Consider the following 24,487-nt stretch of genomic DNA (forward strand, 5'->3'; position numbering starts at 1 on the left):
TGTTTCAATTTCCATGTTTATGATCAGTTTATTCAGCTTTTCTGTTTCTGCCTGGTATAGACTTGGTAAACTATATTATCTAGACTATTTTCCATTTTACAAAGTTATTGAATTTATTGGTGTATAACTGTTTATAGTAATCTCCTGTGATCCTTTGATATGTTTCCTTGTCTTTCCATTTTTAGTTTTTATAGGCTGTAGTAGGGACAAACCTTCAAACTGCTGTCTTTTACCTGTTCAGGTGGCCAGAGAACTATCAACAAGGGATATTAAGTAGAAAGGATGTGCTGTAGGTACCACTGTAATGTAATGGGGAGCCGCAGTGATCCCCTTTAGGCCAACTCCTCAGCCTGAATATCTTGTATAATCTCAACCTCTAGGCTATATTTGAGCACTAGATGAAACGCTGAGCATGAGCATGGATTGTTATTGAGTCAGTGGCACAAGCTTAGCATTGTTCTCTTTTTCAGTGCAGAGTCTGTGCCTGGGGTGTTAGTCCCTATTCTTCGGATTCCTGTGCTTAAGCTCTGGTTAATGAAAGCATTCAGTTGATGTCATGGTTTTGGGCCCTGGGTGGGAGGTAGCATCTGTTGAAAGCAGCACAGCCTACTGCTGCAAATAATATTCTCTGCTATGAGGAGATACAGGTGATCCAATGTGGATCTTCCCACCTGTTCAGGTTCCAGCTAGTCTCAATCAGAGGCTTTAGGCTCAAGCCAGTTGTTGTTCTGCACCCCTGCTCTTATGGTTCTCCAATAGTGGACCCTCTGTCCTGGATACCAGCTCTTCATACCCTCTATCCCACACAGTGCGAGGTCACCCAAAGTGACTCAAAGTCCCCCAAATGAGTGTATGTCCTTGAGTTAAATGGCTGTAGAGGGGCTCTGTATGCAGCCACCCATACCTCTCATGAGTTGTACTGCCACAGTATAGCTGCAAACATAGTTCAACAAAGTTTATCCTACCCCTTTCTGCTAGACCATTGCTCATGTTGTATGCTGTTTGTCTCTTAGGGATTATTAACTTTGTTCTGCTGCAGTTTAGTTGTGACTATATGAAGAAGCCAATCCCAGTGTTTGTACTTTACTGCCATCTTGCTGGACTCCTAAATTTGTTACCTTTGATAGAGAAGAAAATCCCCATGTGGGATATATACAGACTAGTCCTTTAATTTCATTTTTAACATTGAATGGACCTCAGTATTTTACAGTTGCATTTTTTGCCAACATATTTAATTTCATTTTCCTTCAGCACTTTTATCATTAATATCATCAGAAAAGTTTCATTTTCAAATTAATGTACAATCTTAAAATCAGTCAGATTTAAAGGAACTAAAGTAACTGTTTGCTATACAAGCACTTACAAAACATTTAATATTCTTTCACCTTTGAAGAAATCACAAGTGGTTTCTAAGCGTTGTCTTTCTATGGGATTAATACCATCCAGTAAGTGTAGTAGTTTTCAGCTTGAATTGCAAAAAAGTCTTCTTTTGAGAACCATTCATTACTGTATTACCGTTGCTACTTGATGCTTGTTAGGTCATTAAAGCCCATAGGACACTGAACACCTACTGGACTCTCACAGGTCAAGAAGTGTTATGAGTCAACCTCATAGCATCTCCTGCCCTGCTTTTTCTTTGATACTGCTTCAGTCTAACATGTTATTCTGGCCTCATTGTCCCAAGGAATGCTGAGTTGGGAGACATTAGAGTAGGCTCCAGTGAGCCAGCATCTTTGTCTCCCAACCAGATATAACTCACACGATTCATTAAATCAGAACACAGAAGATAACTTTACTTGAATGCCCTGATATAAATTTTTTATGAGCCTTGTGAACAAATCTTTTGTCATTTCTACTATTCAGTGTTCCAGATGAACTGGTAATTTATGAAATAGATCTTACTAATTTTTTAGGAAGTTCTTTTTATTTTATAAAATTTGTAAATATTTTGGTCACTGGCCAAAAAAAAAAAAAATAAATAAATAACAGTATCTCTGCTCACCCACCATATCCTATGCCTGCTAATGAACCCTCACAGATAACTGTTTAACTGTACTTCTGCAATTCATTATACTAAAGGGGAAGTAACTTTCTTGGTTGACAAGTCCGAGACCTAAGCACAGCAGTAATCTCAGAATCTTGCTTTCTAAGCCAGTAGCTGGAAGTATTATCTTAATAAGCAGCTGCTTACTGAGGACACATGTTAGCTGCTAATTATTTTTCTATCAAAGTCCTGCCACATCGTCTCTAAAATACATAGCAAGAAACAAACAAAAAAGGTAGTATGGAAAATAAAGGCTACCATTAAAATTTTAGATGGTTATTTTATACAAAATATAATCTCTAGTGTTTTATTTTTAATAGAGATACCCCTGTAGCACAAAATACTGAAAGCTTTGCTACTCCTTTTAGGTACTATGTGACTTCCCAAACTTTGGAATATAGTACAGGGTGTCTCTTATTTGAAGAATCAGTGACCCCTGTCAGTGGTAACTTAATCGAATTCAGGAAACAAACTATAAGTATTCTGGGTGTATTGCATCTTTCACATTGTGCAGTCTGTCCTGAGGTAACAGTAAACATACTGACTTACCTCTCGTTATTTGCTCCAGATCCTTCTTTTTCATTATTTCCTACTCCCTACAGCTAAGTCTCCCCATCTTGAGTCTGTGGTCCTTTTAATCTCTGAAATACTAAAATAAGTCCCATTTAGAACCCTTTCAACTTGTTTTAAACTAAAAATCTTGTTCACTATAGATACAAGTCAGCCAGTACTTCCTTCGGTTTTACTTTTCATATCTTGTTTTCTCATAATTCTCTCTCTTTTGCCAGAGGCCCTCCTTGACAGTTATCATTTGATCCTTTCCATTCTACATTTGCATATTGTTTCTTCACTCGCTGAATCCTCATTCTTTGGTTATCACCTTCTAAGACCTCTATCTCCTGCCTCCATATTATTTTATTTATTTCCTCTTTTCTGAGAAAGTCCCCTCTAACTTTTTTTTTTTTTAAAGATTGATTTATTTATACAAGCACTGGGTACAGTCAGAAGCGCAGGAGGGTGAGAGAATTCACCAGAGCCAGAGCGGGGAGCAGAGCAGGCAGAAGGACCGAAGTACACTGCTGAGGGGAGCAGCGGGCGGCAGGAGAGGTCTGCGCACCATGTGGGACCCTCCTCTGGTGGCCGGGGAGCAGCCAGGGATCAAACCGGTGCTGCAGAGGCTGCGGGCAGCTTCGCAACCCAGTGCTCAACCGCTGCGCCACCGGGGAGGCCCCCCTCTAGCTTTTTAATATTTCTGCCTGCTCAGGAATCTGTGGCTCAACTGATACCCCTTTTCATTCATATTTTTATCCTTTTATCACACTTTAGAGTAAATATTGAATAAATTTAAAGAATAAAGTTAAAATACATGCCCATCAGGTTAAAGCTAATCCCATTGACTTCTATACAATGTAATTATACTTCAGTTTATATTTGCACTCCTCTTTCCTCCTATTTAGAAGTTCACAGTTACTTTTTAGAAAAGACAATTTATTGGGGAGAGAAAAAGCAAGCATGAGGGCCAGCAATGGGTAAAGAGCGTTAAGCCCAATGAAAACTAGGGAGACTTAAGATACTTAAAGAGACATACATGAGTGAAGAGAAAGGTAACAGACACATATTTATGAAGCAGTAACCCCCCCCCATTCAGCCTTTCAATGTATTGCCACTAAGATTGAACATAACATACATGGAATTATCTTATTTTTAAAATTTTAAATAATAATCCCATGATTTGGAAGATTTTCACATCTCAAATTTCTGATGAGTTTTTTTGTCATTACTTGTACACTTTCCTTAAATTCATGTTAAACAAACTTTATAGCTAGAAAAGAGATTCTGAAGTCAGAATCTTTGACTTTGTCATTAAAGATGACTATCAGATAATATGTTCAGTTATTACTATAACAATGGTACTATTCTTTTATATAAACATTGTAGTTTTATATTACTAGCATTTAATGCCAAAAACTGTTTTTAGAATTCATTAGAACCACTTAAAAGAGGATACATGCACACAAATAATTTTATTAGAATTTTGCTATACTACCTGAAGTCCAACTTTTTTTTTTAAAGATTTATTTATTTATGCATATAAGAATGGGGGTATAGGTCAGAAGTGCGAGGGGTGAGAGGATTCACCACAGAGTGGGGAACAGAACAGGAAGATTGACTGAAATACATTGCTGAGGGGAGCAGCGGGCAAGTCATGAGAGGTCTGCTGCGTCATGTGGGTTGCTCCCTGGCCGGGGGTGCTGCAGTGGCTGTGGTAAACTTCATAGGTTGCGTCTTAACCCCTTGTGCTACCTGGGAGGCCTCTGAAGTCCAACTTTTGTTAGAGGGCAAAAAATCACATTCTGTATATAATAGTCCAAAAAATACAAAGCTGAGCCTTGAGTTTTCACATCTGCATTCTTACAAGTAAATAAGGTTTTTCTATAGCTAATCATCTTTTCTTAGTAACTTCCCTTACGCTTTCACAGATATATTAACATTTAAAAAACCACAGGGCATAATTAATCAGTAGTATACTGATGGGAATTTTATGCACATTTATTGAAAGAGTTGGTATACTTGATCTTTGTATACTCCATGAGTGCATCGGTATATAAAAATATTCATGACCCATTCCCAGTTTAGATTTCTCAATATGCAATCTCATAGGAACTCCCAGTGTGACTGCAATATTTATTGATGTATATCAATAAATCACACACACACAGTATGTATTCATGTGCTAAATAGTTACCAAGAGCATTGCCTTAAGAAAGATGGCTGAAAGCAATATTTAACATTGACAGTTTATTTAACAATGAAGGATTGAGGTCCTTTGAATCATTTCATTTTTATTTAATAAATATTATAATGAACACAACCTCTCAAGAATGCCTTACACACAGAACAAAATCTATAATAGTGCTGATTCATCCAGATTTTTGTTGTTGCATTAATAACTAATCAGGGATACAGTAACCTGGTTAAACACTTGTTATAGCTTAGTTGAATTTTATCAGACTTTATTCTCACATATGTTGAATACAAAGTTGAATCTGATTTTCCACATAAGTTATGCTCCCAAAAATAATTAGGCTATTTATAGTCTTGATGCATGAGTTTTAATACAAATGTGCATGTAGTATGCTATAAATATTTTAGTACCTAAATAAACTTTTAATGTGCAAAGCTTAATGTAGTTATATCTTTTGATGTGTTTATATGCCAAATTAGAAATAATTGTGTTCAGGTACATTTTATAATGCCTCCTCAATATATCATATATTTGTTTTTATATTGCTCATAATTCTCATTTTACCACTAATATAGAAAACCAGAAATTAAAGAATCACTTCTCATCACGGTCACAGTATTCAGAATAGTTTATTTGAAAAGGTTTTGACTGGTATTTTGGAGATTATGTAGCCATATATGCTACTTCTGAGCTTTCCCTTTTCTCCTTTCTATGTTCCCTCTGCTCTTGTAGTTTCCCATTCTTTGACCTCTGTTCTACTTGAACCTATAACATAAGAGGGGACTGTACAAATGCTGATCTAAAGCTGAGAAATCTTAGGAAAGGTGCATTCCCAGGCTGGCAGCCAAAGAGAAATAATATTAGAAAGATATTGAGAAGCAGACTGACTGCATTATGTGCAGGCCACATATCAGAAATAAGAAATAAGTTTCCTCAATGGTTGCCCTTATTGAAAACGTAACTTTTCACCCAAGTTTAACATGGAGCCCTTGTAAATAAGTCACTACTTTATATTATGATGATGTATGGTTTATTGTAACAAAAGAGTCAAATGTCTCTTAGTGAATAACCAGGAAGAGAGAGATTTTGTGTTTCATGGAAATTATTTGGTTATCTAATAAAGGTGATGAATACTTACGGTGTATTACTTAGAAAGAATAGAGAGTAAAAAATGAAGTGGTTGAACATGGACATAATGCTATTCCTAGTTTTATCCCTTTGGTGTTCTCTGATGGAAAGCTTTCAAGATTATCTCTAAAAATGTCTTTCATTTTATTTATCTGAACTGTGTTTTCAATGAACTGTGGCCCATTTCCTAGACAGAGATCATGCAATAGTTTATTCCTCCTAAAAGCTTTATGTTTTCTTGTTTAGGGAGTAGTATGTAAGTCCTTGGAAATGTTATTTTGACAATCTGGATTTGACCATGATCAGTAAATGAAGCCATCACCAGACATGAGCAGCCACTTTAGGTAGCTGTCGTACAGATAGATCTGGGGAAAGACACTTCCCAGGGCACCAGGCATAAATGGAAAGATGTCACTAAGTCTTTTGCCTCTGCAGGTTGTTTTTTTTTTTTTTTAAAGATTTATTTATGCATACAAGTGGGGGGGGGCCGCGGGGGTGGGAGATGAGAGGATTCGCTAGAGAGTTGGGAGCAGAACAGGCAGATCTACTGAAATACACTGCAGGGGGGCGAGACAGGAGAGGTTTCCTGTGCCATGTGGCTAGATAGCGCTGTCTTTAACCCCTGTGCCACCAGGGAGACCTCTGCAGGTTGTTTCTTATAACCCACCTATTGCTAATTTTCTAGAGAAATTTGTGAGCAAACCATGAAAGATGAAAAGGTGTTTACTTAGAAATTGATTGGTTCTCAGAAGTATTGCAAAGCTTTTTTCTAAACATTGACAACTTGGTTTTGAATATTTGAGACCATAACAGAAGATCATGAAATAGGTTTTTATATTTCCTTTTAATTGTGAATTTTTTATATTTAATTAAAATTTTTATTGAGATATCATTTACAATGTAAAAGTCACTATTTTTACATGTACAAGTCACTGGTTTTTAGTTTATTCAACTATATGTGCAACTGTCACCCTAATTCTAGAACATTTACATTACCTCCAAAAGAAACCTCTTATCTATAAACTTACTCCCAATTTCCTCTTTCCTCATCTTCTGGCAACCAGATTTACTTGTTTCTATGAACATTTTATATAAATGGAAATTTATGTGGCCTTTTGTATGACTTGACTTAATGTTGTCAAGGTTAATACATATTGTAGCATGTAACAGTACTTCATTCCTTTTTATGGATGAGTAATTAATTATTCCATTGTATGGCTATACCACATCTTTACCCATTTATCATTTGATGCACATTTGCATTGTTTTCATTTTGAGCTGTTATAAACATTTCTGTAGAAGTCTTTGTGTGAACATGTTTTCAGTTCTCATGTATATACCTAGGAGTGGAATTACTTGGTCATATGGTAACCGTTCAATCTTTTGAGGAACATTAGGACCATTTTCCATAACAGCTGCACTGTTTTAAGTTTCCATTGGCAATGTATGAGCATGCCATATATTGATCCTTGAACCTTAAAGGTCATCATTCTTGTCTCTCACACAGTAGTAATTTTAGAAGCTTTTATTGTAGTTTTTCCAAAATTGAAATATGCTTATTCTAATTGATTCTAGAACTCCATGGCCTTTAACATCAATTTCTTATGTTCAAGGAATTTATACCACATATACAATGAATATCTATGAATGCCACTACCAATTAAAACATCATAACGTTGAATATGAGGCTATATATTAAATGTCTGAACTATAACTGGTGGTATTTATTTTGAATTCCTTGGCATCCATAATTTTTTTTTGTTTGAATAAATCTTGGATTTTCACTATGATGTTTACTATCACAGAACCTTTGCATTCTAAAGTAGTTACCTATTTAGGGATGATAAAACAATAATTATATTATTCCTAATTCCCCTATACTTATTGCTGACATTAACGTAGGAAAAATATATTTTACTTGAAGTAACTTCACCCTTAGACAGCAGACCATGTGGAAATCCAAATATTTTCTAAGGAGAGAATAAAACTTGTTTAATTTTTAACCAAAGCATACTTTCAACAGTTATTGTCCCCTCAGAATTCCCCAATTTTTGACAATTTGTAATGCTAGGTTTCTTCAGTCCATATGTAGCTGAAAGTTACCCACATCAGACCACTATTCATAGTAGTCACAAATGATCTTCTGCAAAAAGGCATGCTCCCCAGCTTGCCCATCCCAAGTAGCAGCAGCAGTGGTGACAGCAGGCAGCAAGTATACCACTTGGCACTTAACTAATCATAGCCGTGACTTAGTCCATTCTCCAGATCTTCACATCTTGACAGAGGTACCTCAGAGGACAGGCTGGGAGAGTCTTGGAAGCTTAAGGGTATTATTGCCCCAGCTTCAGGGTTCTGCACTACGAAAGTGTGAAAATCAGTGTATGTAGACACCACTGGCAAGTTCCCTATCAGTCTTCAGAGGGGGGTGGGGTGGGGGAGGAAGAAAACAATTCTGAGAGAATTGTTACATAGCAGTAGTTAGGAAGAAAAGCTTTTCCAACACTCAGCTAGAAAGTTGCTCTAAAGATCTGTCTCAAACAGGATTTAGATATAAAGTTTAAAAGTCACTACAGCCCAGCCCTTTAAACAAACCTATGTGTAATATACCACTACAAAGTGAGTTACAAAGAACTTGTTTCTTTTGAATTAGAAATATCAATGGAAAGCATCCCTGCTTCCTTATTAATAGGTAATCCTAAAGCATTAAATGCAAACATTATCAGGGCATAAACCATCTGTTATAAGAAAAACATTTTATTTTATTTGGCTATCATAGTCTTTTATAATCAAAGTTTTTATCTTAGTTTTCTAGATAATAGTTCTGAAATAGAAACCCACAATAACATACTTTTTCATTGTCTATTCTTGTCTATTTTTCTTAGAAGTCCTTTTAGTCTCAAATGCCTCTTGGTTTTTCATATTTTGGGACTTTAGCTTTGTACCTAGATACAATTAAATGAAATTTAAATTTATTTAGTGTTTAAAACAATATATTTTGTTAGATGTAATTCCTTTACCCCAGAGACCACCTGTTGCTATGCAAGAAGTTTCTTAAACCCTAAACTCAGTCTTGTTCTGGATTGTATCCTTTTGTCCCCTTGTACTATAAGTGTAGTCTTGTATAAGTTTCCTAACTTGATTGTACATTTTATTTTTTCTTACTGGCAATATGAGAGATTGGACTAAATAGACCTTAAATCAATTTAGCAGAGCAAGCTCAACTATGACATGTTGTGAGAAACTCTTCTAATGCAGTTATGTCAAAGACTACAGAAAGAGATGAGTATATTTAGCTTGAAAATTAATTTTGCTGATAGCCATCAGTGACACTGTCCAATCGTCACTACCTCGTTAGGGATCCTCCTCATTAAGCTTGGTAAAGCAGTGCTTTGAATGATAGGGCTAGTGACATTCTGGGAAAATACTGAGAGTATTTGTTAAATGGAAGACACTTCCAGGACTCCTTTATTTTCTTCCCACCAGACTTAGCTGGCTTTATATCACTTCCCGCGTCAAAAATGAGAGACTCACTCTGGATGCAAAAGTATCTCAGCATTATGCTGAAGTTGTCATAAAGCAAAATAAATGTGTACATTGATTATTTTAATGTAAAAATAAGCAGCTCTGTGTTGCTTACAGAATCGTCACTACTACTGTGGGCCTCCCTCCATTCCACTTTGTTCTTTTTTTTTTTTTTTTTTTTCTGTAAATGAATCTAATCAGTGAGTAAGGACATGTAGAACAGTGAAAGTTTCTGATTTCTTAAGATCACATTCAAGGAAAAATTTTAAAGTACTAGTTCTAGAATCAAGTTTTCCTTTTTTACTTCCTTCCCCCCGCCCCCCATGAAAAGATCCCAAGTGTTCATTAATACAACTTCTTTGAACTAAATATGGTAATTGCTTTTCTGAGATAATGCCATCTTGAGAGGCAAATCTTCCTTTAACTAGTTTCCCTGAATGTATTTTATTAACAAGTCTTGCAAACCTGGCTTAAAATGAGAAAAAGTTATTATTCCCAGGTATGAGTGCTTATTAGATTCAGTAATATACTTATTATTTCATTTGATCCTCACAATTCAGTGAGGTCAGTGTTGGTAACCTGATTCCAAGAGGAAGGCACAGGTTCTGGGAAGACAAGCACTTTATCCAAGGTCATGTCCAAACTGGGATTCAGATTCAGACCTGTCTGACTTCACAATGTATGTACTTTCCACCACACATTGTACTTCAGAAAGGTGTGTATACAACTAAAACAGTATCAAAGGAGGTTTGAGGTTCAAGATAATGTAATTTTCTGAGAACCAGGCACTTACCCTGTGCTGACCAAGGCCAAGGCCTGAAAGTAAAGCCTGTGGTTTTGGCAATAAGATGATTGTGGCTGATGTCTGAGAAAACATTTTTCATAGAATGATGGTGTGGAGAGCAGACTGCAAGGGCTACTCTAGTAGACAGGTGTGGCGATACTAGAGAAAGCAAATGTTGACCACTATTTTCATATGGTTGATGGGAGAGGGACCGTAACTTGAGATGACAGGGTAAATCTTCAGAAGACTTCTCAGGATAGTGAAGACTTGAACATTTTGGTAGCAGAGGGGAGATAGGTAGGGTGGAAGAACTAAAGACAGAAGGTAACTAAGATGTGGCCCATGAAGAAACTGGGAAAGTCATTAAAAGTGTTTTTGCCCATTACCTCTTCTTCCCTAATTCCTATCACCCACCCTGCTTTCCCACTGTTCCCTCTATGTATTTCTCTCTCCTTTCCTTGAATATCAGTGTTACTTGGTAACATTTTGTCTCCTGTACTTAATTTCAAAAGTGCATAAACCAAATCCTGTATATTATTATTTCATTACTTGCTCTGCTTGAATTCTTACCTGCCTCTACCATAGCTCTGTGATCTGACCTAAGAGGATTAAAATTTAGGGCTGCATTTCTAAGCTTGATGTATGCAACCACTGTGTTAAATTCTATTAACTTTCCCCCTCCATATTCATGATTTTTATTTTCTCTGCCACATTATCTATCATGACCCACAGATCAGCCTCAGGGACATATACCTATACTTCAGCACACATGCACACAGTTTTCTACATGAGCACAAAAGACTTCCCATCCATCCAAATTTGAACAATGTGTAAATAGGACTAAACCAAGAAAGGCAAGTTTGAAAAGGTTTTCTTGCCAAAACATAATCTCCTTGCAGCCAAAGACATTGTCTAGATTACTTTTGTTTCCCAAGTACCAAGCACTCAAATGAATTAACAGTAAGCACCCAAAAGAATTAACAACTTAAGGGCCTCCCCAATGGTGCAGTGGTTGAGCGCTGGGTTGCGAAGCTGCCCGCAGCCTCTGCGGCGCCAGTTCGATCCCCGGCTGCGCAGACTTCTCCTGCCGCCCGCTGCTCCCCTCAGCAGTGTACTTCGGTCCCCCTGTCTGCTCTGCTCCCCACTCTGTCTCTGGTGAATTCTCTCACCCTCCCGCACTTCTGACTGTACCCAGTGCTTGTATAAATAAATAAATAAATCTTTAAAAAATAATAAAGCACAACATTATTAAAAAAAATTACTACTTTTAACCAAACCTAGTGTTGGCAAATAGATGTTTATATAAAATCTTTAATAAAATTAATGAAAAATAAAGTTAGATGTGAAAGATTATTTTTAAGTGATGTAATTATAAAATTAGTGAATATTTTAATTTTTGAGTATTTCTTTGATTTAAAAACTGTATTCTAAATACTACTTTTATCTTCCTTAGACTTATTTATCTTTTGTGAGGTGATAAAATTAGAATTTGTTACAGATTAGTTAATCACCAAGCATGTAGATATAGCACTAAATTTTTTATTTATCTGATGTATCACATACATTCTAGAGAATTCTTTAAATTTTTTAAATTTAAATTTTTTGATATTTGTTCATTGAATTGGAAGCATCTGTCAAATATTAATGGCTCCTAATGGAAAATTTCACTTTAGAGGCAAACTCTTTCTTTAGTTTTACTGAATATATTTTATTAACTAGTTTTGCAAGATTGGCTGAAAGTAATGAGAAAAATTATCATTCCCGGGTATATGAGTGCTTCTTAAATTCAAGATCCCAATCTCTTAGTGTGTTTTTTCTTGTCTTTAAACACTTCCGTTTAGACTGTATATTGTTGAGACTTAACACTTTTTTAATATTCTTCCTGCCTCTGACTTTTCTTTTCTCTTTCTGGTAATTCTAGTTAACAAAACTTAATGAGGCAAAACTCAGTGCTTCCACTTTACTCCTTGTTTAAATATTTTTACAAAGTTTGAGAGCAGATTATAATGGTTTAAGGGTAAAACGAAGCCTCTATCCGTTTTGCATGAGGTGTTTGAGAATTGACTACTTTTCATATTAGTGCAACTCAGGTATATTCTGCCTTAAAAGATGGATACACAAGGCTTCAATTTCATACAAGGTGAAAATTCCAGTATAGCAAATGCAATGTTTGGTGAACACCTCCATTTTCTATAGAGGTTTTCCACAGAAATTGAATTGCCTGCACTATTTCAGTTTCGTTTATTTACTGATTTTCTTTCCAGTGAGTTTGCCAGGCCTCACATGCTGATGATATGTTCATCATATGGAGGTCTTTCATTACAGTGAGTGAGAAATCAGCAAAAATATTTCGAGAATAAAGCAACTGTCAGGTTATAACTAGTGTTCCTGTGGTGTCAGTGCAGAGGAAAATATTGCTTATCTGAGACACTAAGACTTACACAACTTTTACATGACAAAAATTCCCAAACCGTAAAATCAAATGACATTAATTCCTGCAGCTAAGTTTATACAGTAAGATAGATGGTTAAACAGTGAAAGTAGGGCTAAAGATACACATTTGGGAAAAGAAAAAATTTTGTATATAATTTGAGGAAATATATGCATTTCTTTATCCCAGGTTAAAATGAAGGGGAGTCAGTGAGTATAAATTTCTGAGAAACTTATTAAGAGTAGGAGAGAGATTAAACATAACAATTTGTTTTGGACAAAAAAACATTTAAGCATGTTTGTTGGCTATGGATAAGAAGCCAGTAAAGAAAAATAATCTGAAGGTAAGGGCAAGGTGGAGGGGTAGGTACATAGAGGAGGCACACAAAAAAGGGATTATGGTTACAGACAGATGGAGTAGTCTGAACAGGAGAGAAAGAGAATACAGAAATAAAATAAGTGAAGAATAATGTGGTTGGTTTGTAAGAAGAGAGATTTTTAAAATTGCATTTGACAAGCCCATTTTTCTATTGATTATGAGGCTGTGTTCTAAGAATAAAGAGGTGGTGGTTGGGTGGAGTGAAAATAGTGTTAATAGTCATTTAGCGGATCCAGAAAAAGAACTAATCCACGGCTAAAGAAAATTGACAAGTGACTGAGTACTCAGATGAGACTAGAGAGCACAGATTTATAGTAGTATCAATCTTCAGAGTTCCTTCTTCCTCCACTCCCCCACCTCCAGTAGTTTTTAGCCATCCTATTGGTATGGAGAAAGCAGGTTGTTGTATTGATCTCAGGTTGTATTTCTTATGAATAAAAAACCTAAGATAAGAATGCACAAGAGGGGGAGGGAAGGGCGGGGAGAGGAAGGACTAGAGTCAAAATAAAGGGGGGGGGCAATTGTATGGGGAATATAACCAAAATGAAAATGCATACATTGTGCAAAAATGAAAAAAGATGTAAGAATTATATAAAATAAAATATTTAAATAATAAAAAAATGCAAAAGATTCAGAGAACTGCTAGCAAGATTAGTTCAAGAAATCAGAATTACAAGAAATCAATTACAACTATAATTGTTAGTGGAGTTACGGTAGGAAGAAAGTTGTCATCCTAATCAGATACTACTTGTACCCTCACTCCTTCACTCCCCCAGCTATAACATAGGTCGCAGACCAAAATTTTTAATTTTTTTCCTGGGCAACTACATTTGTATGTCTCTCAAGCAGTTCAAACTCTTAAATCTGAGACCAAGCTCATCTTCCCTTTCAAATGTCTCATTTCTTTTGGTACCATCTTCCTCATTACCCAGAATTGAAATGACTTGTCTTTGGTGCTTCTCTTGTCCGTCTCTCTCTCCTGTGTAATCACTTGCTAAGCCCTGCCTTTGTAACATCTCATAGCCATGGTTTCTCTCTTTTCTGACTGCTGCTAACCCACATCAGGCCTTTATTACTTGCCTGCACTGCTGCCATTATAGTCTTCCTGAACTACTCCACCATGTGGTCTCTTCCCTCAGTTAGTCCATCCTTCCTCCATTTATAAGTTTAGTTTGGCTTTGATGGGGCAAGCCTTTGTTCAGAAACCTCAGGATGCCCCTGTCCCTACCACATAATTTTGAAATTTAAGGCCCTCCTAAAGTGGCCCCAACCTGCCTCTCTAATTTATTTTCTATGTGCCCTTACATTGTGTCCACTGTTTCTCCTACAAGCATCCCTGTTAGCAGTGACCTGTGCTTAAATTTAAGCCTTTCCTTTCTGTATTGCTGTTCTAGTTTTAATGCCCAAGTCAAATGTCACCATCTCTTAGAAACCTCCTTTAACTTCTCCGCAGGTAGAACTAATACCTGCCTTGTATAAATTCCTGTAGATGAGACCTTTCTTTTGGACTGTGTTTCCTTCTGCTTTGTCATGTGTCTTTGTAAAGGTCTCATTTACTTTGTTACTTTTGTTAACACTTGGTCCCCATGTGATTAAAATCTACGCAGACATAATTGAGAACATGGCCCTTAATTCTAATGCATTTATTAGTGTGGTAGGTAGAGGTGTGCTGAATTAGTTGCTTTAGCTGTTACCGGGATTTGTTCACTGAGATATTTCTTAGGTTTCTTGTAGTCTTCTTCATTAGTTAATGATGTTGGAAGGCGATCCTTGGCTGTGACAGAGAATGGATGAATTAGAAGCAATAGAATGGTCAGTTTTCATTAGCATGTATTTTTTTGTAATGACAGATTTGAAAGCTCTTTGAAGAGCATATACAAGTGAGCCTTTGAAATCCTAATGTATAGTCAGTTCTTAAAATGAATCAGACGTGAGCGTGTGTGGTATAGTGGTTAGAGGTATAGACTAGTGGGAGTACTTTTGGGGTTATTTGCTCATCTCTTGCTAACTTACATGACCTTAAGAAAGTCACCTGAGCCTCATCTTAGAGTTAACACTTGCTGCAACTTCACAGAGAGGTTGAAAGACCGACAAGTTAGTTTCATAAAGAAAAAATTCTTTTTACAAACTTTGAAATCACTGTAGCTTATGTTTAACTCAGTGGTTCAGATCCTGCCACAAAGGAAACAACTAGGGAAAAGATCTGGTACTCTTCTAGGGAAATGAATTCCTTTGCTCCAATTTAGAAAGCCACCCACCCATCCATTTTGAAGTATATAAATTTTACACTCCACTCTAATCTCTTGGCATTTGTTTCCTTGTCAATCATAACACATACTTACTCTTAGCAACATCAGCAGCAGCTGCTAGCCCAGTGCCATGGAGTAGTCTGGGTGGCCCAGTCCATGTCATCTTATGAGAAAGGAAATGCTTTTCACAGAGTGGCTGTTTTGTTCGTTCTTGGTGCCTTGGTGGCCGTTGTTACTTCTGGGAGGAAGCCAGGAGCCACAGATTAAACAGATGTTTTTAGAGAATCACTGAGAGTTGAATCTTCTTCTGCCTTCCTCCTAGTAAGAAACAAGAAAGGTGGAAAAAGAGTAATGTTGAAAATGAAATCCTAGTGACTTGTATGCTAAGGAGGCTTGACTACAAAATTCCTTTTGAAACCATGTTCTAGATTTTTGAAAAATATCTGAGCGAGGCATTTGCAGAATGTCTTGGGTTTGTGTGAGCCCTCAAATTTCTGAAAATAGATGACATTTTGACCCATTGTGTTATTTACTGGTCACAGCTCTTTGTTTCAGTTTTGAGAATGTGTGCAGGCAGAGGTATTCTGGTTTAATCCTTTATCACTTAACACTTGTTTGTAGAGAAGGAGGGAAAATCCCAACTCACTTTTTAGAAGAAAACAAAATTTGGGTAAAACAATGATTGTTGCTGTCATGCAGAAACAAAAGAATATTGAAACTTGTCTGATTAGCAGTGACACAGGTATCCTTTTCTAGCACTGCTTTTAACAAATGTGACCCTGGACAAATCCTTTAACCCATCCAAAACCTCAGATATTTTAACTGTCAAAAGCTGGATAGGTTGAGATTAAATCGCACTTGAAGAAATTAAGTGATACACCCTTATAAAATAAAACTCTGCAGTTAGTAAACCTCATCCTTTAGATTCTTTACTTACCTAAGTCATTATTAATAAAGATGCCCCATCTATCCCAAAAGACTTTTTCTTTTATTCTGAGCTCCTAAGTTTCAGATATTATATCTGTTCTCTTTTCATTGATTAAATAACAAGTGAATGTATTGCCTAAGCAGGTAAACATTGAAATCATTTCCTCTTTCTCCTTCCCACTCCTAACTTTTGAAGGATGGGAGCATGAGTATTAAAAAAAAAAAAAAGATTCTTTTAAGCTCATTATCTTTTAGCAGTCTGTGCATGTTCATCACCTTTATGCATGGTGATCAGCAGAACAGGTTTCCCTACTGCAGCAGAACTCTGTATGAACCCAGTAATTTCTCAAATCTGATAGGTACAGAAAAGTGTGTGGCTTTTCACTTCCTCTCCCTTCCTCCAACCCCAAACCATAAAGAAGCATGCTTTCTGGTGACATTTATTCACATAGACATTCTCATCGCTATTCGCTTCAAATTATTAAGAGTGATGTTCTTTGTCATTTTACAACAGCCTACCAGTTTGAATCTGTGAGTTTAGAAATCAGTAATAGACACTCGGGAAACTACCTCTAAGAGTTATTGTTTCTCTTAGTTTTGAGGGTCAACTAAGGCTATCTGTGCTATATTATTTCAGGCAAATGCCTAGTATTCTCTTCACAATATTACCCAAATAATTCAGGAAAGGACAGCTCAGACCATGTGTTTCCAGCTGTGTTTCCAGTGTTCTAGGAGCTGCATTATGGCTTCCCCAGTGGGGATGAGTACAGTAAGCAAAGCATAGGCACTCACTGAGACAGACCATTTAAAAATCTAGTTCAGGTGGTGCCTGTTAATGTGATAATATACATCTGAAGGGTACCATCCTATACCTCTTAATCATATACAATGTTGTGAAGCAGAATCATCAATTAAATAAAAATCCTAATTTATTAATGATTCTTGTTGCACTACAGAAGGTGAATAACAGTGTTCTGTCAGTTGTTTAGCTCCACTTGGTCAATAAACTATATAGCTTTCGCTGGTGTTAGGATACAAACCAGTGACCCATGAAATTGTAGGGAACTTACTTCTGAGGCTTAGTTAAGAGTTACATAGCTCTTTATCTTTGGATGTAAGGATTTGTAAAAATGTCACTTCTTAATCAAATACCTCCTTTGTTTCATTTGTTAAACTTTGAAATGCCTCTTACTCTATTGTATATAATATTTCCTGTTAACCAGATGTTGTTTGATGGCTTGGTGGTAACAAATGGAGGGTACCTGTCCTAACCTGACTTGCATTCTCTCCTTTTGATGTGTAGCATATGTGGAGCAGTCAGCTAAATAAAGGTCTTATCAATAAGATGCAGTTTGACAAACTGGCTTTTTGCTTTTGTTGTCAAGCCATTTACCATATGGTAAAGAGTAAGTTATAGAAGGATGCCTGTCTTTTCAGAATAGAGATTTGAATCCACAGAGTTCATGAGAAGTTTCCTCTCGTTTGTGATTTATACATTGCAAGTTGTGTCTTTTTTTCAAGTTATATTCATAACATACAGACTGTGGTAAGCCATTCTTTAGAGGTTTTGTTTGTTTTTTAAAGATTTATTTGTACATATAAGAGCTGGAGTACAGGCCAGAGATGTAGGGGGTGAGAGGACCCACCAGAGACAGAGTGGGGAACAGAACAGGAAGACTGACAGAAATACATTGCTGAGGGGAGCAGAGGGCGAGACAGAAGAGGTCTGCCGCGCCATGTGGGTTGCTTCATAGTGCTTCATAGTGCGGGTGCTCAACCCCTGTGCCACCAGGGAGGCCCAATTCTTTAGAGTTTTTTATCCATACCTAAAAGCACTTGAAGGAAATAAATTGAAACAAAAAATCTTTTGTTTTTATTCACCACACATTTTCTGTTGATTATTTTAAAGATGTTTCTTACATAAGACACAATGTTAAATACTGACTGGTATATCACTGTTTTATTTAAGGAGTAGTTGTTTGGGCCCAGCTTATTGTAGTTTTCTTTGATATTCAGTTACAAGTTGCAAGACTGAAATAGAGGCTTGATTCTCTTTTAGTATATAATTTTAGTTCTTTGGTGAAAAAGTTAAACAGGCAAGCAATTGGCATATCATGGTTTACTAGGGTACAGATAAAGGATTAAAAGAAGCCCAGAGACCTCCCCGGTGGCGCAGCGGTTGAGCGCTGGGTTGCGAAGCTGCCCGCAGCCTCTGCGGCACCGGTTCGATCCCCGGCTGCTCCCCGGCCACCAGAGGAGGGTCCCACATGGCGCGCAGACCTCTCCTGGCGCCCGCTGCTCCCCTCAGCAGTGTACTTCGGTCCTTCTGCCTGTTCTGCTCCCCGCTCTGGCTCTGGTGAATTCTCTCACCCTCCCGTGCTTCTGACTGTACCCAGTGCATGTGTAAAAACGAAACAAAAAAAAAAAAAAAAACGACCAAACAAACAAATAAATAAATAAAACATGCCTCTATAAAAAAAAAAAAATAAAAAAATAAAAAAAAAAATAAAAGAAGCCCAGAGAACCAGTTTAACAAAAAAGGTGAGTATTTGCTAAGAACCTGAAATTTTACTTGAAAAATAACTTAATGGTGAAAGATTATATTTCATGCTATCTTTCTGTGGACCGGGAGGTGTGTTATGTTTTGAAGTGTTTAATTTCAACAATGTTTATATTATGGGCACTGTATTTTAGGAAATGAGAAGTTAGAACACCAATCTAAATAAGAAGAAGGTATGAAATGATATATAAGAGGAAAGATTAAAAGGATTTGGAATATGAAGGAATTAAAAGTTTTTAAGAACTTGCCAAAAAGCAAAGTTCTATGAAGGAGAAAATAAAATTGTCCAGAAGACATTGATCATATGAGAAACAGGTGTAGAATATAAAGTTTGTTAACCTTTGCAACATACATACACAGGGATGTGGAATACTCTTTCAAGATGGTGGAAGAAGTTTACTAGCAATCTCGTGTAAAGGGACCAGATCAGGGCCTCCCCGGTGGCGCAGCAGTTGAGCGCTGGGTTGCGAAGCTGCCCGCAGCCTCTGCAGCACCAGTTCGATCCCCGGCTGCCGGGCGAGGGTCCCACATGGCACGCAGACCTCTCCTGTCTTGCAGCTTCCCTCAGCAGTGTATTTCATCGTCTGCCTGTTCTGTCCCCCGCTCTGGCTCTGGTGAGTCCTCTCACCCTCCTGTGCTTCTGACTGTACCTAGTGCTTATATAAATAAATAAATAAATCTTTAAAAAAAAAAGAATGCGGGGACCAGATCACCACATTAAGAAAGGTTCTTTGTCTTGGCCCTTTGTCTGGTTTCTCTGTATTCTACACCTAAATGACACCAGCCATTATTTGTCTTTCTCCTGACTAACATCACTTAGCATAATCCCTTCCACCACCATCCACATTGCCACAAGTGGCATGAGTTTATCTTTTGTAATCACTGAGGAATATTACAGTGTGTGTGTATGTACACACCACATTGTCTTGATCCATTCATCTGGTTTTGGGCACTTAGGTTGTTTCCATAGTTTCACTATTATAAATAATGCTTGAACTTGGGAGTGTAAGTTTCCCTTCAAATTAGTGTATTTGTGTTCTTCAGGTAGATACCTAGGAGTGGACATGCTGGATCATATGATAGACCCATTTAATCTTTTTTTTTTTTTTTAAGATTTATTTATTTATACATACAAGAGCTGGGGTACAGGCCAGAGATGTGAGGGGAGAGAGGATTCACCAGAGACAGAGCGGGGAACAGAACAGGCAGACTGACGAAATACACTGCTGGGGGAGCAGCAGGCGAGACAGGAGAGGTCTGCTGTGCCATGTGGGATTCTTGCCAGCCGGCCAGGATTGAACCCATGCTGCAGAGGCTGCGGATAGCTTCACAGCGCTGCGCTCAACTGCCTGCACCACCAGGGAGGCCCTATTTTTTTTTTTAAAGATTTATTTATTCATGCATACAAGAACCGGGGTACAGGCCAGATGCGTGGGAGGGTGAGGGGATTCACCCGAAACAGTGGGGAACAGAACAGGCAGACTGACCAAAATACATTGCTGAGGGGAGCAGTGGGCGAGACAGGAGAGGTTTGCTGTACTATGTGGGTCACCTCCCTGGCTGGGGATTGAACTTGTGCTGCAGTAGCTGTGTATAGCTTCACAGTGCTGCATTTCCTTTTTCTCCACATCTTCGCCAGCGCTTGTTTTTGGTCTTTTTGATATAGGCCATTCTCACAGGAATGAGGTGGTATCTAATAGCAGTTTTGACTTGAATTTCCCTGATAGTAAGTGATAATAAGCATATTTTTCACGTGCCTGCTCACCATCTGTATATCTTCTTTGGAGATATGTCTATTTAGCTCTACTGCTCATTTTTTGATTGGGTTATTTTCTTTTTGTTGAGTTTTATGAGTTCTTTGTGTGTCTTTGCTGGCAGCCCCTTGTCATATATGTGGTGTCCAAATATTTTTCTCTCAGGTAAAGCCAGATTCAAAAACTAGCCCTTGAAAGCAGACTAGAACTTCCCTGGGTGAGCACAAAGTGGAGAGGGAGTGCAACGGACTGTGGGCGTGTTGGTGGTGGGAGTGTGATGGTAGCATCACCAGAAAGTGAGGAAGGAGAGGGGACGCTACACTTCCAAGATATAAACAACAGTGTAAGCCAATGTTATCTTTGCAAAAATAGTTTAAGAAAGGGCCTCCCTGGTGGCACAGCGGGTTGAGCTCTGGGTTGCGAAGCTGCCCGCAGCCTCTGTGGCGCCGATTCGATTCCCGGCTGCTCCCCGGCCACCGGAGGAGGGTCCCACATGGCGCGCAGACCTCTCCTGCCGCCCGCTGCTCCCCTCAGCAGTGTACTTCGTCACTCTGCCTGCTCTGCTCCCCGCTCTGGCTCTGGTGGATTCTCTCACCCTCCCGTGCTTCTGACTGCACCCAGTGCTTGCATAAATAAATAAATAAATGTTAAAAAAAATACTTTAAGGAAAAAAAAAGGATCTTGAATCTCTTTTGGAGACTGAAAGGGAGGTACCAAAACAATTGTCCTTGTTTTGCACTCTCATTGACCAAAACAGAAAAATATAACCTATTCAAGAAAATAACAGCTAGAAATATACAAAATCAAGACCTGTACGGGTTGGGGTGTAGATAACCTAAATTGTTCTTCATTTTGGTCAAGTCAGTGTCATCATTTAGAATGCAAACAGTTTACTCTCACATTTTTCCTGAAAGGTGCTCCTTAGGAAGGCACCAAGCACCCACTTCAGGATCAGCTCCTTTTCCACAGTTTCTTCTATAGGACAGGAAGTGGATTAAAGCTACAAACTGAGCCGGCTCAGTGGCCAATCTTAGTGCTTCCCTGTCATGCTGAATACCAGATAATTACAGGGAGGTAGAAGTGAGGAGGGGAAATGTAGAAACAAGTAGTAGGTCTTGATTTGATGCTTGGTCTGCCTGATTTCAGTGCAGTGCTGCTCTACATCCATTAGGTCCTCAAATCCCAGCCTGACAACACCTATCTTAGGGTAGCATATGCCCTAAAAAGAATCCCAGCCAAAAAAAAAAAAAAAAAAAGAATCCCAGCTGCTTGTTAGTAGCATCAGTTGGCTACAGCCAACTCTTACTGACCAAAACCATAACAGACTGATAACAGACTGATAAAACATGATTTTATTGTTAAGTAAAACAACAACAAAAAAAATATGGATGAGCCAAGGAATCTGGAAACCAGATTATATATAGTCCTTATTCAAAGTGTAAATTACTTGGGAGATAGTTCTTTTGAAATTTGAAGTGCATAATTTTTTATTTATGCATACAAAAGCTGGGAAACAGGCCAGAGGTGTGGGAAGGTGAAAGGATTCCCCAGAGACAGAGTGGGGAACAGACAGGCAGATTGACTGAAATACACTGCTGAGGGGAGCAGCGGGCAAGTCAGGAGAGGTCTGCTGTGCCATGTGGGTAGCTTCCTGGCCAGCCGGGGATCAAACTTGTGCTGCAGCGGCTTCACAGGCTGCATCTTAATCCCTTGCTCCACCAGAGAGGCCCCATAATTCTTTTGAAAGAATCATTCATAAATTTATGCTTTGAGATTTTTCAGGTTTCAGCATCTTTCCTGACATACTCATTTTGAATTTATAACTTATCAAAAACATCCTTCAATTTTTGTATTCATGAGCCTGGTTTTTAGAGAGAATAATTTTAAAGAAAAAATACAATTTTTAAAAATTCATTTATTTTTAACTGAGGTAACACTGGGGTATCCCCATCAGTTATTACCACCATAGTGCATCCACCACCATACTCCACCCCCACAGGCCAGTAAGCCTCCCTCCCTCCCTGTTCTCTCCCCTTCCCCATCTCCTCCCAGCCTGGTGTCTCATTCTGTAATCAGCTATCAAAGGTTAGTTTTTCAGCTTGTCTTTATCTGACTATTTAATGACTTTATAGTCCACATATTAGCACCACCATCCAGTATTTACCTTTCTCCTTCTGACTTATTTCACTTAGCATTATCCTTTCAAGTTCCATCCATGTTGCTGCAAATGTCATATCTTTTTTAATCACTGAGTAGTATTCCATTGTGTATATAGACCACATCTTCTTGATCCACTCATCTGTTTTGGGGCACTTAGGTTGTTTCCATAGTTCAGTTATAGTAAATAGTGTTGCAATAAACATGGGAGTTCAAGTTTCCTTGCAAATTATTCTTTTTGAACTTTTTGAATTGATGCCTAGGAGTTGTATTACTTAGTCAAATGGCAGATTTTGAGACACTTCTGTACTGCTTTCCATAAGGGCTGGACTAGTGTTCAGTCCCACCAGTAGTGTAGGAGGGTTCTCTCTTCTCCACATCCTCGCCAGCACTTATTTCTGGTCTTTTCCATATGGGTCATTCTTACAGGTTTGAGATGATATCTTATGGTGTTCATGATTTGCATTTCTCTAATAAGAAGTATGAGCATTTTTTCATGTGCCTGTTAGCTGTTCTGATGTCTTGTAAAAAAAAATTTATTTTTATTTATGCATACAAGAACTGAGGTGTAGGCCAGAGGTGTATGAGGTGAGAGGATTCACCAGAGACAGAGTGGGGAGCAGAACAGGCAGATCTACTGAAATATACTGCTGAAGGGAGCAGCGGGCGAGACAGGAGAGATCTGCTGCGCCATGTGGGTTAGCTCTCTGGCTGGGGATCGAACTCAGGCCGCAGTGGCTAGTGATAGCTTGATAGCGCTGAGACTTGACCCCTGTGCCACCAGGGAGGCCCTGATGTCTTTGGAGAGGGGTCTGTTTAGCTTTTTCCCATTTTGAAGATAGGTTATTTGTTTTTATAAAGTTTTGATTTCTTTGTATATCTTTATCAGTCCCTTGTTAGATATATGGTATGTAAACATTTCCTCCCATTCAGAGGGTTTCTTTTCATTTTAGTTATGGCTTCTCTCACTGTACATAGCGTTTTAGTTTGATGTAGTCTCTCTCTTTCTCAACTGTTTGTTTTGTTTTCTTTGCTGTTGGGGATGAATCCCTAAAGGCATCACTGAAGCTTATGTCATGAAATGTTTTGCCTATGTTTTCTTCCATATATTTTATGGTTTCAGGTTTTACATCCAAGTCTTTGATTTTCAGTTGATTTTGGTATATGGTATGAGACTGTGGTTTAGTTTCATTCTTTTGAATGTATCTGTCCAGTTTTCCCAGCCCCATTTATTGAAGAGGCTATCCTTGTTCCAGCACATATTTTTGGCTCCTTTGTCATAGATTAACTGTCCATAAATACACGTGGGTTTATTTCTGCGCTCTCAATTCTATTTCTCTGTATGTCTGTTTTATTTATTGTGGCTTTATGCTACAGCTTGAGGTCTGGAAGTGAGGGGGGATATCTGCATTCTCTTTCTTCTTTGTCAAGATTGCTTTTGCTTTTCGGGGTCTTTTGTGATTCCATATGAATTTCAGTAGTATTTGTTCTGCTTCTGGGAAATGTGCCATTTACCAATATGCCACTGGTATTTTTATTGGGATTGCATTGAATCGGTATATTGCTCTTGATAGGATGGCCATTTTGATAGTGTTGATTTTTCCAGTTCATGAGCTGGGGATATTTTTCTATTTCTTTGTGTCTGTTTCTTTCAACAGTGTCTTAGTTTTCTTTGTATAGATCTTTTACTGCCTTTGTTAGATTTGCTCCTAGGTATTTAACTTTTGTGTGTGTGTGTATGTGTGTGTAATTGTATGTGGGATTACTTCTTTCTCTCCTATCTCATTGCCTGTTTATAGAAAGGCAA

General features: G+C 37.9%; 1 protein-coding gene and 1 long non-coding RNA gene across 4 annotated transcripts in view; one reads left to right on the forward strand and one right to left on the reverse strand.

Moving 5' to 3' along the window:
- Nucleotides 1-24,487, forward strand: part of RPAP2 (RNA polymerase II associated protein 2) — a 78,147-nt gene that overhangs the window by 45,982 nt on the left and 7,678 nt on the right. The window lies entirely within an intron of this gene.
- The window catches only part of LOC119237248 (uncharacterized), a 52,726-nt gene continuing 42,904 nt past the window's right edge, over nt 14,666-24,487 (reverse strand). For all 3 annotated transcript variants that reach the window (XR_008550431.1, XR_005123233.2, XR_005123232.2), the window contains 2 exons: nt 15,376-15,600; nt 14,666-14,807 (listed from right to left, as the gene is read on the reverse strand). This is a non-coding gene — a long non-coding RNA (uncharacterized LOC119237248). The remainder of the gene's footprint in view (nt 14,808-15,375; nt 15,601-24,487) is intronic.

Source organism: Talpa occidentalis, unplaced genomic scaffold (genome assembly GCF_014898055.3).
Source record: "Talpa occidentalis isolate TD23 unplaced genomic scaffold, MPIMG_talOcc4v2.1 talOcc4.9, whole genome shotgun sequence".
Lineage (NCBI taxonomy): Eukaryota > Metazoa > Chordata > Mammalia > Eulipotyphla > Talpidae > Talpa > Talpa occidentalis.